The sequence below is a fragment of the Pan paniscus genome, chromosome 5 (assembly GCF_029289425.2).
Source record: "Pan paniscus chromosome 5, NHGRI_mPanPan1-v2.0_pri, whole genome shotgun sequence".
NCBI classification, from domain to species: domain Eukaryota; kingdom Metazoa; phylum Chordata; class Mammalia; order Primates; family Hominidae; genus Pan; species Pan paniscus.
Window position 1 is genome coordinate 88,070,825 of NC_073254.2, and position 20,284 is coordinate 88,091,108.

Below are 20,284 nucleotides of genomic sequence, written 5' to 3' on the forward strand. Positions count from 1 at the left end.
AGTCAGGGAAGTGGTTGGGAAAAATAGGGTAGAAATGCGGGCGTGTGGAAGATTAAAATCAGCAGAAGCAATTCTTAAACATAACAAGCAAATAACTTGAATGGGAGAAGTTCTCCACACAAAGAGAGAAGACTTAAATTTTCAGAAGCAGGAGGGATACCAAGGATGAAGAATAAAAAGAAGCAAGAAACCAATCCAGCAGGAGGCCACCAATGTCCTGTGAGTGAATATGATGGAGTGGCAGAGATAAAAGCTGCACTACAGTGAGTTGAAAGACAGATGTGGAGAGCAAACAATTTTTAAAAGAAGTTTTGTATAGGAATCAGAATACAATGGGGTGGCTTTGTAGCCAAAATGGGAGGAAGGGACAAAGAAAATTATCTTTTCAAAAATGATGATAATATCCATTTCAGGCTGGGTGCAGTGGTTCACACCTGTAATCCCAGCACTTTGGGAGGCTGAGGCAGGCGGATCTCTTGAGGCCAGGAGTTTGAGACCAACCTGGCCAACATGGAGAAACCCCATCTCTACTGAAAATACAAAAATTAGCTGAACATGGTTGTTAATGCCTGTAATCCCAGCAACACAAGAAAGTGAGGCAGGAGAATCGCTTGAACCCGGGAGGCAGAGGTTGCAGTGAGCTGGGATCATGCCACTGCACTCCAGCCTGGGCTACAGAGCCAGACTCTGCCTCACAAAAAAAAAAAAAAAAAAAAAAAAAAAAAAGATTTCATGGTATTTGGAATATTCAGAATTATACTTACCTTTATAAAATGCCATAAAATCTACTGTAACATATTTTACTCTGAGATGAATTTACTTATCTTGCCCCTCAATCATGATTTCCATAAAACAGGGATTACATGGGTGCTTTAGTTAAAAGCATCAGGCCATGGACTATGAAAACATGCAGTTTAAATCAACCAAGACACCTAGGCAAATTAATCTCCCTGAGCAGTGATTTTTTTTCACTTATAAAATGGGGCTTCTAGTAATATACAGGATGCTAGATGAGAGGATATTTTGTCAATTGTACAAAACTTTCTTCTGAATACAGAGAGTATATAAACTTAGTCTGGAAGTTAAACTTCATCACTCCATTATAAAACATGTTAAAGTCATAATGATGATTATAATAGAAGTAGTGGTAGCAGGTACAAAATTTTGAGATACAAAATTATACAGACATTTTAGATATGTTATTTAATATAATGCTTTATTAATACACTAAGATGTTAATAAAACTCCACAGGCAGATTAGTACATTATCATGCTCAAAACATAACTACCCATGAAATGACTTACTAAACCACCCTGGAACTGCATCTTTTGTAGATAAGTTTTAGCTCTCACCCTAACAAGTGAATATAGAGATAATAAGCTGTAATCACTAAAACTAATGCTAATAAATGGTCGAGGTATTGGTTAGAAAAATAATGTAAATAGGTAGGCTCATATACCTTCAAGGAAACTAGGTCAGACTAATGGTAATTCTTGTTTTTGAATTTACTGTGATCCTACTAAGTTTAATTGATGTATAGTTCAAATAAGCACTTTAGGAGATTATTTTTCTCAGTTGTTTGTTTTACCAAAAAGACAGAATAAAATGTTAATCTCTGAAACTTTGTTACACTGACAAAAATTGACTTAGAACCTCTTTGAAGAAAAAGTTTTGGTGTTCTGTTACACAGTGGTGTGATTATAGCAAGTAATGATATACATCTCAAGATAGCTACAAGGTTCTAAACATCACCACAAACAATGATAAATATTTAAAGTGATGAATATAGGAATTACCTAAATTTGATCATTATGCCATGTATACATGCATTGAAATATCGCATTGTACACCATAGTTATGTACAATTATGTGTCAATTAATGTATAATTTAAAAAATTAAAAATGAAAACAACAGTTGATAGAAATGGTTCATCTGCAGGATTATGAATGACTGTATTCTTTATATTGGGGGATTTGCAAACATGTTAATGTTTAATATTAGTAAGTAATAAAGAACATAGGCTTAAACATTGGACCACTTGGGCTTCTGTATCGGTTCTGGCAATTGCCAGCTGTATGATTTTTGGCCACATATGTGATCTTTCTTGCCTCAGAGTTCTCACTTGTGTGAAAAAAAAATACGTTTTTTTGTTTTTTTTAATACCATACAGTCTTTTTATTTGAAAAGTTCCTGCATGATAGGAAATGTTCAATAATAGCAGTCTCTCATTCCTTACCATATGATGTGAGGAAGTAGAAAACACTGTGTTAAAAATAAGCTTATACTTGAAAATTAAATGAAAAGTGGGATTCTGTATTTGAATCTGGAACAGAAAAAAATAACATTAATTTTTAAAAACCTTGGTAAAATCTAAATAAAGCCTGTAGTTTAGTTAGTGGCATTTGTCAATATTAATTTATTAGCATTAATAATTTTACTGTGGCTATACAAGATGTTAACATGAGAGAAAGCTGGTGGAAGTGCATACAGGAGCTTTCTGTACTATTTTTTGCAATTTTTAAGTAAATCTAACTTTTTTTTAAAGTGCTTAAATCTTATAGAAAAATATGTAATCATATAGAAATATTCTCAGAATATAAATTTTTATGTGAAGGATGCAGGTTACAGAAAATGTACAGAATGATGTTGCATTTGTTTAAAAACTAAATAAATGGATGAAAAGGCAAGGAATAAATAGAGCAGTAGGTTCATATTGGTTCTTTCTATGATGAGAATATGAGTGATTTTTAAAAATGTCTTTGCCTATATTTTCTAAGTTTTCTGCAACAATATTTTTATTTTATAATAAGAAAAGTTTGGAGACCAAAAGTCATTTGTTTTAACATATAAGATATACCTTTCTTAAATTCAGTACAATCATTTGGTTTTCATTTTGTTCCAAATAACATTAAATTAGTTTATATGCATAATATTTTCAGCTAAAACTAAAAATTACTGAGAACAATTTTATCATTTTATTTCAACTCATGTATTTCTATTTGTAGAAGTAAATCAGTACTTCAAGTGACAAAACATGAGAAAACATATGGATGTCTAAAATATGTATAAGATTCAGTCTTCATTAAGATCAAATAAATACAAATAGATTGAGACTCAAGTAATCATTGAAAATATTGAACATAAATGTATTTGTCTAGTTAATTTTTCTCTAACGTTGGAAGTCTAAATCAGGCCATTCTTTAGAGTAATATGCTTTAAGACAAATACTGATAAACAATATTTTCATGTTACATATTTCCCTGGAAGAGAAAATTCAAAAGTGAGTAAAACTTGATCCTAATCCACAAATAATTATACTAATATGGGTTTGTATGCAGGCAAATAGTTACAAAAGAGGCAAGAAATGGGAGGGCATCATTCATTCTTTCAGTGTTGTGGTGAAGTCAGAAAATTTCATAAAGGAGGTGCCAACTGAGTTGTTTTGAAGTGTAGATCACAATTCTTAAGAAAGACAGAGAATACCATTCTAAGCAGAGAGACGAACACCCAGGAGTTCACAAACAAAATGGGGCATGCTCACTTATGAGTTCTTTAGGCTACAGGTAGCAGAAAGCCTCACTGATAGGAGTTTAAATTATAAGGTTATTTCTTGTTTGAATACAAGAAATATAATTAGTTATAAAGTTGGTTCAGCAACTCCACAATGTTAGGGTGTTGGAATAGTATATTTCCTACTACTTTAATATTTCCTGTATCACTGCAAGATGACAACCATACTCCCAGGCATCATATTCAGTTCTTTCTGTGAGCCTTACTTCATCTACCAGAAAGAAAGCATCTTTCACAGAAGCGTTATTAAAAAGTTCCAGTGAAATTGTCAACAAACAGATCTGGATGATATTGTTCTTTTTAGATTCAAAGAATTCTAGGAATAAGATCCAAACTCCTTAATCAGTGATAGTCAGAGAAAGGAAGAATACATTTGTTCAGACTATATATGAGGTTTGGCCAACAGTGCATTCAGGAGAATTAAATACATCAGTACTGCTGGACAGTAAACAATGGATAGGAGAGTATCAGAGGCTGATTCTGGGAAGATCAGCAAGTTTCAGAGTATAAAAGAGAATACTGGGCTTTGCCAGAGTGGTCAGGGACAGCCAATGAGGAATTTAAAACATAAGCATCATATTTAAATTTCCAGAGGCACACGATGGTGTTGGTGTAAAGAAAGAAAAGTAGGTCAGAGAAATCAAAGTAGTTATAAATAAATAGAGATGTATTTCATGTTCATGGTTAGGAAGACTTAATATTTTTTAAATGTCCTCCCAACTTATTCTAAAGATTAAATGAAATGCCAGTCACAATCTCAGCATGTTACTTGGATACTGATAAAGTGAATCTGAAGTTTATACAGAAGGCAAAAGCCTTAAAATAACCAACACAATATTGAAGAACAAAGTAAAAAAAAAATTGATGCTGATTCTAAGCCTTAATATAAAGCTACAGTCTCTAGAGAGTCAGTGTAGTAGTGGTTAAATAATAGATAAACAAGTGAATGAGACAGAATAGAGAGCTCAGAATTATATCTACACAGGTACAGTCAACTGCATTTTGACAAGCAAAGGCAATCCAATAGAGAATGAATGTTTTCAGCAAGTGGTCCTGGAGAGACATCCACATGCCACAAAAATGAATCTAGACACTAACTTTATGCCTTTCATAATAATTACTTTAAAATGAGTTATAGAAGTAAAATATAAAACTATACAATTCTTAGAAGATAACATAGTTTTGGCAATGTTGAATTTGTAATGAATTTTTAGATACAACACCAAAGTCTGATTCATCAAATAAAATTGGTAAATTATACTTTATTAAAATTAAAAGGTCCTATTCTGTGAAAGACATTGTTAAGAGAATTAAAAGTCTAGCCACAAACTGGGAGAAATTATTTGCAAAACACATATCTGATAAAGGGGTTGCTTGTTTGCAAAATATGCAAAGAACTCTTAAAACCCAACAATAAGAAAAAGTCAATTAAAAAGTAAGCAAAAGGTCTTAAAAGACACCTCACTGTCAGGCCTCTGAGCCCAAGCTAATCCATCATATCTCCTGTGATCTGCACCTATACATCCAGATGGCCTAAAGTAATGGAAGAATCACAAAAGAAGTGATAATGGCCTGTTCCTGCCTTAACTGATGATATTACCTTGTGAAATTCCTTCTCCTGGCTCATCCTGGCTCAAAACTCCCCCACTGAGCACCTTGTGACCCCCACCCCTGCCAGTCAGAGAACAACCCCCTTTGACTGTAATTTTCCACTACCTACCCAAATCCTATAAAATGGCCCCACCCCTATCTCCCTTCGCTGACTCTCTTTTTGGACTCAGCCTGCCTGCACCCAGGTGATTAAAAAGCTTTATTGCTCACACAAAGCCTGTTTGGTGGTGTCTTCACACGGACACACGTGAAACTCACCAAATAAGATTTGCAAATGGCCAGAGGATATGACAAGATGTTCAACATCATATGTCATTAGGGAACTGTAGATTGAAAGAGCAACGAGATACCAATGAGAATGGCTAGTATCCAAAGTGCTGACAACACCAGATGCTGGTGAGCATGTGGAATAACAGAAACTTTCATTCAATTTTGCTTGGAATGCGAAATAGAACAGTCACTTTGGAAGACAGCTGAGGCATTTCTTATAAAAGTAAATGTATTCTTACTACACAATTCAATAATCATGCTTCTAGATATTTACTCATCTGAATTAAAAACTATTTGACAAAAAATCCACATATAAATGTTTACAGAAGTTTTCTTCATAATTGACAAAACTTGGAAGAAATCAAAATGTATGTACCAAAAGCAAACTGTAGTACATATGTAGACTAGAACATTATTCACTGATAAAAATATTGAGTTGTTAATCCATAATAATAGAGAAATTTTAAGTGCATATTTTTAAGTGAAATAAGCCAATCTGAAAGGCTACGTACCATATGAATCCAACTATATGACATTCTGGAAGTCAAAATTATGGAGATAGTACAAAAATCAGTGGTTGTCAGAATCTGGGGATATGGGAAGAGAGATAGATGAAGAGATGAACCTCAAAGGATTTTTAGGTCAGTGAAACTATTCTTTATAACACTGTCATAATGGATATATGACATTATACCTTTGTCAAAGCCCTAAAACAGTTTGACACAAGAATGATCCGTAAATCATGAACTTTAGTTAATAATAATCAATATCAATATTGGTTCATCAATATCAATATTGGTTCATCAGTTGCATCAAATGTATCATGTTAATGTGAGATGTTACTAATAGAGGAAACTGAGGAGCAGACAGAAGTATTTGGGAACTCTCTGTACTCTCTGCTTAAGTTTTCAGTGAAGCTAAAATTCGAAAAATAGTGTGTATTGATTGAGAAAATAAAATGTTGGCAAGTTTGAAAGCCACGGGAGCTCTTGAGATTAGTAATGCAAATAACAAAAAATAAAGTTCAAACAAGGACAAAGGTAATAAAATTAGGGAAAGGGGAATGATTTGGGTGATGTTAAAGGTCTAGCATCAATGTCACTTAGGGTTCAATGGTATCATGGAGATAGGAGGCAATGAGGGAAAAAGTAGAACCTGGAATAACTTTTATAATCCTGACTTGCATGCCTGGATGACCGTGATCATGGTAGGGAAGAGAAGATTATGACAGGGAACAAATGAAGCTTTCATCTTTGAACTTGTTGAGATTTACATGATAGTGGCAAATAATAAAGAAGACAGCCTGCAAAAATAACATGACTTAAAAACAAAAAGATGCTCTCTCTTGCCAGAGATTTGAGGGATTCTGTATGTTTGAAATAGGCTTTCCCTCTTTACTAATCTTCTATGCTATGTAAGCCAGTTTTAGAATGGAATGAGAAGAGAAAATTTTAAAATCTGCTTACTCATGCTAATGAGAGCAAAAGTAAAGGGGATTGGTATTTTAATGACTAAAAATAGTCATTGTGAAAGAGCAAGTACTAAGTATTATTTCCAAATTATTAGGTAATCTGATTTTGCAAAACACCAGTAGTGGAGGGGGACAAACTTAGATATGAAAGCACTACAAATCTCAGCATGAGATGCTTCAATTGTGTCTCTGAAAATATTTTGATTTTTTTAGTGTAGGTGCCACTGCATATTATTGCCTCTAACAAAATACTTACAACACTCTTTAAAAATTTAGCTGGTAGTTTAGATAGCACATCATAACAAGTGTAGCAAAGCAGGAGAATATTAAATTGATATGCAAATTGATTCATGAATATGAATAGTATCTGAGGTTACAGATACTGTCATAACATCATAAAGCTAAAAATAGGATTTTATTATAAAGATTCAAGGTCTGTAGAATGAAGTAAAAGTGTCAAACTATTCATAGAATTCTAGTTTCATGAAAGACAGACAGTATTCTTCTATTCAATTTTTTTAGTGAAAAAATGACTATTCTAATTACTGATTAAGTTGTAACAGGTAGAATATAAAAACTTACTTGGTTAAATAAATGGGAATAATTTTTAATATTTTAATAACAATATATGTTTTTCACAAGTACCACCATATAAATGTGTCATGGGCTACTTGATTCTTGCAGAGTGAGTAGGGCAGGTACTAATATCTCTATTTATAAAGGAGTAAACTGTGGCTCAGGAAGCTTAAGAAAGTTGGTACAATCAGAACCTATACTGGGTTCCAAGTCTACACAGAACACTTTATGTCATATGAGTCTCTTAGGGTCTTCTAAAGATTCAGTTTGTGTTTGTCATTTTTGTTTGTGTTATTTATTTTTGTTCTACTCTACTCTGCAAGTCTCATGGATCATAAGAAAGATCCCTTTGAATCCCCAAAGTTGCTTATCCTGAAGGTAGTATACAGGCATCCGTGAAGCATTGAAGAGAGTTACCCTAAGGAGAAGTGAGTAGGTACTCCATAATCTAGAAAAGTAAGATGCAGTGGTACAGTTGTATGAAGAATATGTAAAGAGAAAGCTATAATAGTTTACAGTAAGTGCTGTGAGAGAAAGTGCTAGTTATGGGTCAGCATTCTATAGCTGTTTTACATAAACAGGATCACACACATAAGTAAACATCTTTGTAATAAAATGACTAGTGGCATTAACAAACGACTTCCCTAGACCTTCACAAAAACAGAATTTATAACCAATGAAGGAGCAAAGAACCATACCATTACCTGACCCATCTGAGAAACTTTCATTTATGATTATATGTGATTCAAATTTAAATATATATGAATGGTTCTACAAATGTCATCCAGCTGATCTCACCATTAACCCCATGTGGTTTAATTTAGATAAGCTCCTATTGTTCTGTAATTTTGCCTTTTCTCATTTCATTCTATGTATTTCCCCTGGGTAGTTCCATACATTATCTTTATTGGAAATCTTACCTATATGCTGAAAATCATAAATCTCTTCTCTAAAATTGAGACAGAAAACACTGCTGCCCTTAGGATCTATTACATCACTCTACACACAAAACAGATTATCCAGTTTTCCTTTGTGTCCTTCTACCATTTCCAATTGGTCATTATTTTCAACACATATTTCATAACAGTAACAGGGTAGTACATTTCTTAAAGGAAAAGTGTTGAGGCCCTGCACTACTCAAAACCAGTTTCCATTTCCCAAAGCCTACAGGAAAAAGAAATCTAAATTCTTACAGGACAGTCAAGGTTTTTCATCATTTGGCTTTGCCCTCCGTCTGTTTCCAGCCACTAAACTAGACCCTTAGTCCATCTTCTGCCACTGTTCTGAACTTCCTGCAATTCAGGAGTAAATAAGCTTTTTATTTTCTGTCTCCTGGCAGGGTTTGTCTTCCCCACTTCACAGTTTTCTGCCTCTAATAGAAATGCCCTTTTATCCCTTGCTCACCAAGAAAATTTCTATTCTTGAGTCTCAGTGCAAATGTCACTTTCAATGGAAAGCCTTTTTTTCTCCTTTTTTTCTGCTGTAACTGTTCTTTGTATCTATTATATCATGTTTCAAATAATATTATTTTTATTTGTTATGTGTGTAAACGTACCTGGTTTCATCTACATGGTCTCATTGAAAATAATAACTAAAATAGAGCTGCACTCCTTAAGTTCACAGTGTATTGATGCAGCTGCTTTAATTAGAAGACGTTTTAAATCGAAATGAAATACAAATTATTGAATATCCAACTTTTGCCAACATTGGCAAAATATCCACAAAATGGCAGTAGAATGCCACTCCAGCATCTCTTCTCATCCTGGTGTCTATAGGGAAAATGGTCAGATGCATAAAAATGGCTAAGTTAAACCACTTATGTCAAAATGGCATGCTGGAAAAAAAAAACTGCATGACTAAGGTATTGAGAATATTTTTAGATAAGAAAGGTCAGACACATTAGATCCTACATAACTATACCTAAGTAACTATGAAGATAAATGTATATGCTATATATATATATATATCAAATATATACAGCCACCATCTCTGAAGTCAAGTCGCCTCTCCCTGACATCCAGCCACTTCTCTCCTCTGCCAGCTGAATCTGAGGTCTTTATAGGCAAAGGATGGGTGGCATGGTGGGCCATAGGTAGTTCTGGAAAAGGCAACATTCAATTGTTAAAAAGACATCATTCAGAAAGAACCAGTCGGGATAGAGTGGGCATGCAGACATAGGAGTTCTCACTTTGGGCCGTGTGTTTCAGGCTTTTCAGTTTGAAGGTGGGGTACTGCCAATCCATTAATCCTATAGACCAATGTTTCTAAAATTTTAAAAAAATTATTAGTCTCCTGAGCAGGCTTGTTAGACATTTTATCTTAATTCCTCCCAGGAAAATTTAATACTACAGCTGTACTGTATATCTATTTATACAATTTATGTATATCTGTGCTTTACACATAAGAATAAGGTATTCTTACTTCCCTGAGGAAATGGTATTGCCTGCATTGAGAAAGCATGTAGTAGAAAAGGGTCGGAAAGAATATTCAGTTTATAATTTTGCCTAACCATAGACACGATGTGAATTTTTCCACTCATTTCCTTTAGCATAATATGACAAACTGAAATTTTGTGAAATGTGACTAAGATTGGTGTACTTCAGAGTAACCATCAGTTACCAGAGTCCTCTCATGTTCCCTGCTAGCTCTAGCAAAGTTTCCCTTTAGAATATTTCTGTGCTGCACTTCTAAGCAAGCTGGAACTTCTCAGGAAGATATGGGCCAAGCTGGTAATCAGCTTTTCTGCTAAACTTGAAAGGAGGGCCACTCAAGGGTCTGCTTTCTCAACATGTATATTCTAGGGGCATTAGAATATTAATGGTGCTCCTTCAGTTAATGGTGCCTAGATATTTATGTGTCTTTTGGTAGAAAGTTGGGGGCAATATAGGATGAACATCCATAAAAAAAGCAATAAAGAAAAGACATCTATACAAAAGTTTTAGAGTATGTACACAGACACAGGAGGACTTGATAGTCCCTTAAATGCTAAACTCTTGAAGGTGTTCCCACAGTTATAGGAGTCTAAATCCATTCTCCTTACTGGCACACAAACAAAAACAAACAATTTCACATCAGTTGTGTGATACAGTGAGCCTGTAATTCACTCAATAACACATATTTATTGCGTAATGCTTTAGAGATTGAAAGCCTACTGTATCACACAAGATATGATTTTGTAAATGTTGAAAACAATAAGACTAAGTGTTTTCAAGTTCAAGGCAGGTTCAAAACATTTCTCCATCCAGGGAATTTCTTTTTGATCACAAACAGAGATTTGATACCTCATTGCCAGAATCTCAGTTTATTTTATTTTATCCTATGTAGACTATAGTGAAATTTATCCTAGGTAGATTTGAATGCTAATGGTGATTTTCTTATTAACTTACACACTAGTCACAGAACTCTTACAGGCAATTTTCCCTCCAGATCATGCTGTGTATGCATAACTGTAGGCAAGTCACATAACCTGGAGAAATTTATTTTTTTGTGCTTGTGAACTGGAGACCATCTTGCCTGCTGTATAAACACTGTTCCATACATTTTAGTTCAAATAGCTCTTCAAACGTTTCCTATTTTTGTGGGTCACCTAGGCAAATTTAGCAATTTTGTGGCAATGATAATGGGGCATAAGAATAAAAATAACCAACTACTTGAAATGCTAATGCTACTAATACCTTCTAGCTGGGGAGAGGACAGGAAGGGCAAAATCTAAAATAGGATAGTTAGGACATCTGCAGTTCAGATCTGTGATTACACAAAAAACACTTTGGTCTTATGTGTTTTCATGTGAGACATAACGTTTACTGAATCAGAATTATATCCCAGGAATGATACTGAGAGAAAGGACTCTTAAAACTAAGTTTCAAACCTCTTAAAGAGAATACCTTTATTACTTGAGAAAAAAGAATACCATGGCTGGCCTGCAAGTGTGGTAGGAAATTCCCCTTCATAGTCAGTAGCCTTTTGCAGTCAAAGTATACTTCATCACAAGGAAGAATCCTTGGAGAACATTACTCCCCATATTTCTAATGGATGGAGTCATCAACACTGACATATTTTCAGGATGCTACTCAATCTTGGGTGGAAGCTACAACATGTGAGTGAGAAGTTGCTGAAACGGCAATTGTCAGAGTAACCTTTCTAGTGAGCACAAAGCCTGGAAGTGATTCTTTAAATACTTTAACTGATGTCTGAAGAAGAAGAATAAGTTTATGTATTGAAGTTGAATATCTTGCCAGAGCATACCTGGGCACAGGATCACTGGATTCTAAAAAAAAATGTGATCAAATACCAGTTGGCTGTCAGGCTGGGGCTATTTTAAGTGGACATGCCATTCAAAAATTAACCAAGAATGTTTTTTCCCAACGTAAAAAGAAGGTGATCATGACCTGGCAGGGCGTTGGTGTGATGCCTGCCATAGTTGTAGCAGCTAATCTAGATGAGTACAGATCACAGTTGATGAAAGCAATAGCAACAACTTTACAGGCCTTTGGACAATGTCATAGTAGTGCTATTCTTTGAAAACTTAAGAGCCTACAACTAAAGTGATGGAAACTTCATACCAAATATAGGGCTCATAGCATATGTACTTATATGGTGTGATTTTGAAAGTCTAGCTTGTAAGCAGATAGATTGTGATAGGAAGCAGTCTTTCAACTCTAAGCCTTAGAGCTTGGAAAACTAGGAAATCCATGGAAAAGAGCAGAAAGCCAATGAATGAGCTTTTCCCAGGACACACCAGAATAAGCTGTCCTGTACATACATAAATACAAAACTGTCCTGTCCCTTTCCATTCCCCAAATGAAGGTGGATACAAAAATAGAAGAGACCTAGATAATGGGTTACTGCAGATCACAGTGATCAAAACATTTTCTTAAAAGTATCAGAGCCACTTTCTATTGCAGATTGTACATGCAACAGGTCTATGAGTTTTTAGCCTAGAACATGTTCTTATCTAAATTGCATGGTTATTAGAATGAAATTTCCTTAAAGGCTTAAGTTGACAAATGATGCTGTAGAAATTTTTGAATTATATTTTATAAATCTTGGATGCATGGAAGAACATTTGGACCTAAAATAAAATATTTTTGGCTTTTAAAAAATTAGGCTGGGTGCGTTGGCTCACCACTGTAATCGCAGCACTTGGGGAGGCTGAGGCGGGCAGATCATTTGTTGTCAGGATTTCGACACGAGCCTGACCAACATGGTGAAACCCCATCTCTACTAAAAATAAAAAATTAAATTAAATTAACCAGGTGTGGTGGTGTGCACCTGTAATATTAGCTGTTCAGGAGGCTGAGGCTAATATTATTAATAATTAACTATTATTAACTAGTACTATTAATAACCATTAACTATTAATTAATATTAATATTAATTAATTATTAACTAATATTAATATTAATTAATTATTAACTATTAATTTCCGTGTGTTTTCTTCTTACAAATTTTTCCTTAGTGTTTTTATTTTCAAATAATTGTGATCTCACTGGAATTACATGTTTTTATCATTTGTTAATAAAAATTCATTGACCCTGGAATGAAGGTGATATGAAAAGAATCTTGAAGACAAATGTTTCCCACAGTTGCTCTTCTTCAGGTTAAAAAAAGAGAAAAAGATGTAGCTTTTTTGATAAAATTTAAAAGATGCAGAAAGCAATTCTTATTTTCCCTGGTGATAAAAATGCTCAATTTGTTGCCTTATGTAGCTCTGCTTTCATGATGAATACCGGAGAAAAGCTAGGAAAGAAAGAGGAAGTAGGAGAAGAAATGTCTGATAATTCTCTCAACATAGTAATTTAGATGTATCAATTGTTCAGCTATTACTATTTAGTAAGTGCTGGGTTAGACAAGTACTGGTTACTTTTGTGAAAGCTTATATGTACATCAATTGCAGCTTGAAAAAGATCTAAAGGATGTGGCTTGAAAAAATATATTTCCAGGATCTCAAAAGAGTAACATTTCAAAGAAACAGTTAATTTGATCTCCCAAATTTACCTGAAAACACATAAATAACTCGATTTCTCATTTGAGTAAAGGAATGCTAGTCCTTTTAAACCAAAGCTTTCCCTTTTGATTTATTTTTTCTTTAATGAGAGTTTATCGTTAAATAATTTTGTAGTGTCTGATAATATATTTGCTTCATTAATATTTATTTTAAAAATATTTTGTTTAATTTCCGCTTGACTCTATACCCCTGTTAATCTATCATTTATGTATTTATTCTTATTTACATTAAAACTTCTTAGAATAATTGTCTATACTTATCTCCCTTCTGCCCTGTCCATTCTCTCCTTAAATGAACTCTGCTTAAACAAGAAGGATTCTCTGCTTAAACAAGTAGGATTTAGTCTCCACCACTTGAAAGAAATTCTTCCTCCCCAGGCAAGGTCACCATTGGTCCTAATAACATTGCCAAAGCCAGTAGTCAATCCGCTACACTTACCTGTCCCATATTGGATAATTAACTCCTTTTAGAGAACTTCCTCCTGTATGGTTTCAGTATTACAAGTTTGATTTTTTCTCCCACCTTTAGGCTACTTCTCAGGCTTCTTGGCTGTGTACACCCCCTCAGGGGGACTTCAAGTATGTGAGTGTCCTTCCTCCCTCTCAGTGATTGCTTTTCTAGTTATATTCCCTTAGGTGATTCCATTCAAACCAATATCCATATCACTATGATGATGACATGAAGTCATTATCTCCAAATCTTGCCTCTTTCAGGCCTTCCATGTCTACACTGGGTATCCAATACGTTTCTTAAACTTAAGGTGGTAAAACATAATTTATTTATCTATCCCTATATCCCAATCTGTTCCTTACCAAAGTTTCTCCCTTTCAATTAGTGGTGGCACTCTTCAACAGATATACTCAGGCCAAATTCATGGAATTATTTTTTATTTCTGCCTTTTCATCAAATGCCATAAACTCTCTCTCAAATATATATTTCTCCTATGACTAACTTTCATCAGGATTTGTGCAACAATTTTTATAGATGCTGTACTTTATACCAGGAGTTTCTTAGCTGACCTCACTCTTCTGTTTCCTTTGCTTCACAATCTGTTTTTTGTTTGTTTGTTTGTTTGTTTGTTTTTTGTTTTTTTTTTGAGATGGAGTCTCGCTCTGTCACCCAGGCTAGATTGCAGGGGTGCGATCTCGGCTCACTGCAAGCTACGCCTCCTGGGTTCACGCCATTCTCCCTCCTCAGCCTTCCTAGCAGCTGGGACTACAGGTGCCCGCTGCCACGCCCTGCTAATTTTTTTTTTTTTTTTTTTTTTGAGACAGTGTCCTCACTCTGTTGCCCCAGCTAGAGTGCAGTGGCGTGATCTAGGCTCACTGCAACATCCGCCTCCCGGGTTCAAGCAATTCTCCTGCCTCAACCTCCTGAGTAGCTGGGATTACAGGCACGCACCACCACGCCGGGCTAATTTTTTTTTTGTATTTATAGTAGAGATGGGGTTTCTCCATATTGGCCAGGCTGGTCTTGAGCTCCTGACCTCGTGATCTGCCCACCTCGGCCTCCCAAAGTGCTGGGATTACAGGCGTGAGCCACCGCGCCTGGCCCACAATCTGTTCTTTGTTCTTTCTTTACCTTCTGATTGGAGAACTCTTTCCAGTTCTTCACCTGACAGTTGTTTTATCATAATGCAATGCTCTACTATAATGTTTAATTTACTGTGAGACAGTGAGACACATTGATGGACTCCTCTCATTCTACCTTCAAGCTATTATCCTTTTCTCATTCCCAAAGCCATATTAGCATATATACATATATTAGCATATATACATATATTTGCATATATATATACTTTACTGACTGAGTAAACTTAGTGAACCTAAAATTTTTAGGTCACACAATCATTATTGACTCCTGCAAAGCCCTTTCTTAATTTATGTTTACATCCATTACTTTCTCCCTGCAATATGTAACCATCTATATCTATATATCTATCTATACAGATAGATATCGTTTCTTAAACTTAAGGTGGCAAAACAGAATTATAAGCTTGATTTTTTTTTCTACCTTATGGCTACTTCTCGGGCTTTAGATATAGATGGAGATCATTTCAGTGTGTTATTACAAAATCTATATTGTCCTTTCATATAAATGAAACATTTCATATAAATGTTCTTCAAATTTACAAAAATGGAATTGTGTTATGTATGTACTAATTTTTCTGCTTTAATCACTAAAGACCATATGTTAAAGATCCATTCCTGTTGTATGTTTATCCTGTCTATTGCATATACTTCTTGTATAATACTCTAGAAAGTATATATTTCAAATGTTACCTAATCAATAATCCTCCAGTGACCCACCACTACAATCAATGCCACCATGAATATCTTACATGTCCTCATATAAAACAATGGAAGAATCTCCCTGTAATACTCACCCAAAAATATAATTGCTGTGTAGTAGAATATGTGTATGTATAACTTAAGGAAGAAGTATTACATTGCTTTCTAGGAGACCTGTACCACACTACATTATCAACAGCAGTGCTTGAGGAACACCATATCTCCACATCTTCTTCATAGTTGGCTTTAAAGAACATCCTAATTTTTGTCATTCTAACAAGTATCAAGTAATACGCATTGTTCAAAAAGGTGCAGTCTAATTAAAATCATTTTGACCACATTCTTTCATGTTTGCTAGCTTTGAGGAATTTTCCTTCTCTATGTTGTCTGTTCTAACGCTTTTGCTGTTTTCCTATTGTTTTAAAAATTATTTTTATACTCGATATTAACTTTATGTCTAGATATTAATTTCAGGCATTGTATATATATTTTAATATTTTTATCTTTAAATTAATGGTGTCCACGGTATTTTTTATTGATAGAAATTCTTACTTTTTAAGTTAAGCACATGCATACTTTTTTTCTTAGGGGTTGAGCTTTGGAATTTCTTTAAGAATCCATATTGCCTCATAGATAAAATAAAAATATCATTTTTTGTCTTGTTTTTGTTTAGTTAACATTATAGTTTTACAATTTATATTTCATTTTATTTTATCTTTTTATATGGTGTTAGATAGGAAAACTTTTTTACATTTCTCCATTTAATGTGCCAGGTTTCTAACACTTTTGCTAAATAATCTACCTCTTCCCTTTTGATTTGTGGTGTTACCATTACTTATATTAAATTTGTATATATACATAGAGAAATCTCTCTTCCAACATATCATTTGGCTTTGCTTGCCCCAATACCACACTGTGCTTTCTTTTTCTTTTCTACAAATCTTTTAAATATTTTGTTCTTTCAATTTCCTGCTACTCTCTTACAAAGTTAACCTTTCTATTCACATTTCTCTTCTGCCATTTACATTTTAGATTCCATTGTCAAGTTTCCAAAAATGTACATTAAGAATATTGGAACTTCATTGAATAGTTACATAAATTTGAGAATAATTAACATCATTAGAATGCTAATGTCACATTCAAGGACATCAACTGTCTTCTCATAATTCAGCTTATCTTCTATTACCTTTATCATGTTTTATATTTTCTTCCATAGATGTTTTATGTATTTTTAATTAGCTTCTAAATAGTTTTTTAGTTTTTGTTGTAAATTGCTTATGTTAAATTATAGATTTAATGCTATTTGTTGTTTCTAAGCTGTAGGCAGCTGCCAGGTCAGCTCCATACTCTATCACAGATTTAGCAAGAAGAAAGAAGCCTAAATGGATTTAGACAATTTATTACTCATGACACAGCAGACCACATGTGCTCCATATTCCCATTGGTTTCACTTTCTCTCCTATCTACTGGGCCAAGGTAGAGAGGACTCATGTGGATGATAAATACATGATGGATCAGTGACACAGCTGAGGAATACTAAGCTTAGGACTCCTTCAAATCTTATAGGGATGCTCTGGTAGGCACACACATTCTCCCCTCCAAGGAGGTGTATTATCTTATTACCTTGGAAAGTAAGCAAATCTCATCCTGGGAGGAAAAGGAAGACTTTAGCTTTAAATTTCTGGAATGTCTTGTACAAAAAATCTTAAATTCTATCATTTCAGCACTTTGGGAGGCCAAAGCAAGAGGATTGCTTGAGCCCAGGAGTTTGAGACCAGACTGGACAACATAGTAAACCTCATCCCTACAAAAAAAAAAAAAAGTAAAAAACGAAGCTGAAGGATCTTTTGAGCCCGGGAGGTCGAGATTGCAATGAGCCGTGATCATGCCATTACCCTTACACCTGGGTGGCAGAGTGAGACCCTGCCTCAAAAAAATAAATAAATAAAAAATAAATCTTAAATTGACTGTAAATGCTTTTGCTTAGAAGACCTAGATTGTCTAGAAACATAAGAGATCTACAAAGAACTATATCCAAATATTTAGTTATTTCTGATAGGGTTCCATTTCTCATTTTCAGAGAAAGCTGCCAGGATATGATCAGTGTTCCTAACAGTTCTTGCTGATTAGAAGAACTTCATCAGGAGTTAGTATTCAACACTCTACTGTACTGTAATATAATCTTTTTCTGCCTCTACTGCCCCATGCATGCATTATAGATGGGATTCACAAAAACACACAGAGAACAAATATTTGATTCCCAGAAGACAGTAATTTCAAATTCAACTTAGAACAAATATATTTTTCTCCAAAAGTCTAATCTATGATTTTATGTGGTTCACTTCATCAATTTATCATTCTAATTTTCTTGCCGACCTCTGGCATTCTGAGAAGTTCACCTTCCACTCACATATAAGAAGATGTCCTCATGTGTTTATAGTGTGGCTGTGAGTCATTGGGTGGCACCAACTCTTTGTGCCATTTCATTTATCTATTTTAAAGCAAACTTTCATCTGATTAGATTTACTTAATTTTGTTATAAATAGTCTTTTCATCCTATTGCTGTTTATAGAGTATCCTTCAGTGTATAAAAATAAAGGCAAATATAGCTATAATGTATTTTAGAAATACTCTACTATTACCTTTTCGCTTAACATATTTTTATACAATTATTATCTGGAACAAAGTTTCTCAAGCTTTGGTCGACATTAGTATCATCTATGAATTTTTTTTCTTGTATTTGCAATAAATAGAGATGTTCATATTTACAGAATCAAAATAAAAAACAGTGGAATATATATATGTATACATATATTTTAAATCCTTAAAAGTATTGCTGATAGGCATGATAGTTTGAGAGCAAATAGCTTGCATGTAGAAAATTTTTAAATAATAAATGAAAACTTGTAATTCTATAATGACTATTTTTAATCATGATTTTTTTTTAGTGTTCAACCTGTCACCCTGCTCTTGTCTCAATACAATACACTCATTATTACTACTTCTAAAACTCTTCTTCACTTTCTATTTAGCACATAGAAAATTGATTTTTCTCTCCATCAATTTATAAAAAATAGAAGTCATAAAGAACATTTTAATGACATCTTCAGTGTCACAATTTAATTTCTATGCTTGATCTCCAAATTTTACAATTAATTTTTTCTGTGAATTTTTTAAAAGATTAAAAATATAAAAAATTAAAATCTATTGTAATTACAATCAATCATACATGATTATAAATATCTATATTCAACTGCTTTGTATATGCATCTATTTACAATTCATTTTACAAAAGTAACAATAATAGCTAACATGTTAAATGCTACTTTGTAAGGATATTTAATACCAACAGCACCACTGTGAGGTAGGTTTATATTAATTTAACCTAAAAGGCGAGGAATCTGAATCAAAGAGTTGAAGTAACTTACCTAAAGACCCATGATTACTAAGAGTGGGACTAGGCAATGAGTTTGGCATCTGATTCTGAATATTATGCAGTCAATTACTATATTGCCTCCATATGCAAAACATTTATAACTTGCTTTTTTGTTGTTGGCTTTTAAAAATATGTTATGAACATATTTGCATGTTATTAAATAAGCTACCACCACAATATTTTTAGTATTTGTATAGAAGTACCATTTATCTTATTAATCACTTACTATAGCACTAAATCTACAAATATATGCTTATGTATTTATTATAAATTCTCATAATTGGGTGATTTTGTCAAAAATAAATATATTTTAAAGCTTTTGATGTGTTGTGCCCCAAAGAAAAATTGTACAATGTAGCACATCACCACATCCTCTCATTGTTGCATTTCCTCATTCTTTGTATACCCCTACATTAATTTTAAACAATATCATTTTTCTGGATTTCTTTCTTAGTGTTCTTTCATCTTTTTTTGCCTCCTTTTACTTTAATTTTTTAAGTAGACAAATAAAAATTGTATATATGTCTGTGGTATACAACATAATGTTTTGAAATATGAATACATTATGGAATGGCTAAATAAAGCTAACTAATATATGCAGTATCTCATAAACTATTATTTACTTGTGGTGAGAACACTTAAAATCTATTCTCTCAGCAATGTTCAAGAATACAGTACATTTTTCCTAACTGTAGTCACCATGTAGTACAACAGATCTCTTAAACGTCTATTCTTCAATTAGTAATTCTTAGCTTTGAAAATCTATATCTATATCTTTGGGTAGTATATAAAGAACACTGAGCAAAATCCTCTTTCTGTTTAACACACAGACATCCTATTCCATAGAAATGAGACTATTTAAAACTCTATAAAATGAAGCCATATAAAAGTCTCCAGGTTTTGTCTTTCTTTTTCCTCTATACAGTTGTCCTGAATGAGATTATGTATTCCTGAAGCTTCAGATACTAAGGGACACTAAAAATAAATATTTCACTTAATTCTCTGCATACATCCTGAACTCCAGAGTCATGTTTTCAACTACTTTACATA

At 33.7% G+C, this 20,284-nt stretch overlaps 1 long non-coding RNA gene across 1 annotated transcript in view; it reads left to right on the forward strand.

Moving 5' to 3' along the window:
- LOC134730599 (uncharacterized) overlaps positions 1 to 19,828 on the forward strand; it is a 44,305-nt gene extending 24,477 nt beyond the window's left edge. The window contains exon 3 of the long non-coding RNA XR_010112439.1: positions 17,523 to 19,828. This is a non-coding gene — a long non-coding RNA (uncharacterized LOC134730599). The remainder of the gene's footprint in view (positions 1 to 17,522) is intronic.
- Positions 19,829 to 20,284: the final 456 nt, after the last annotated feature.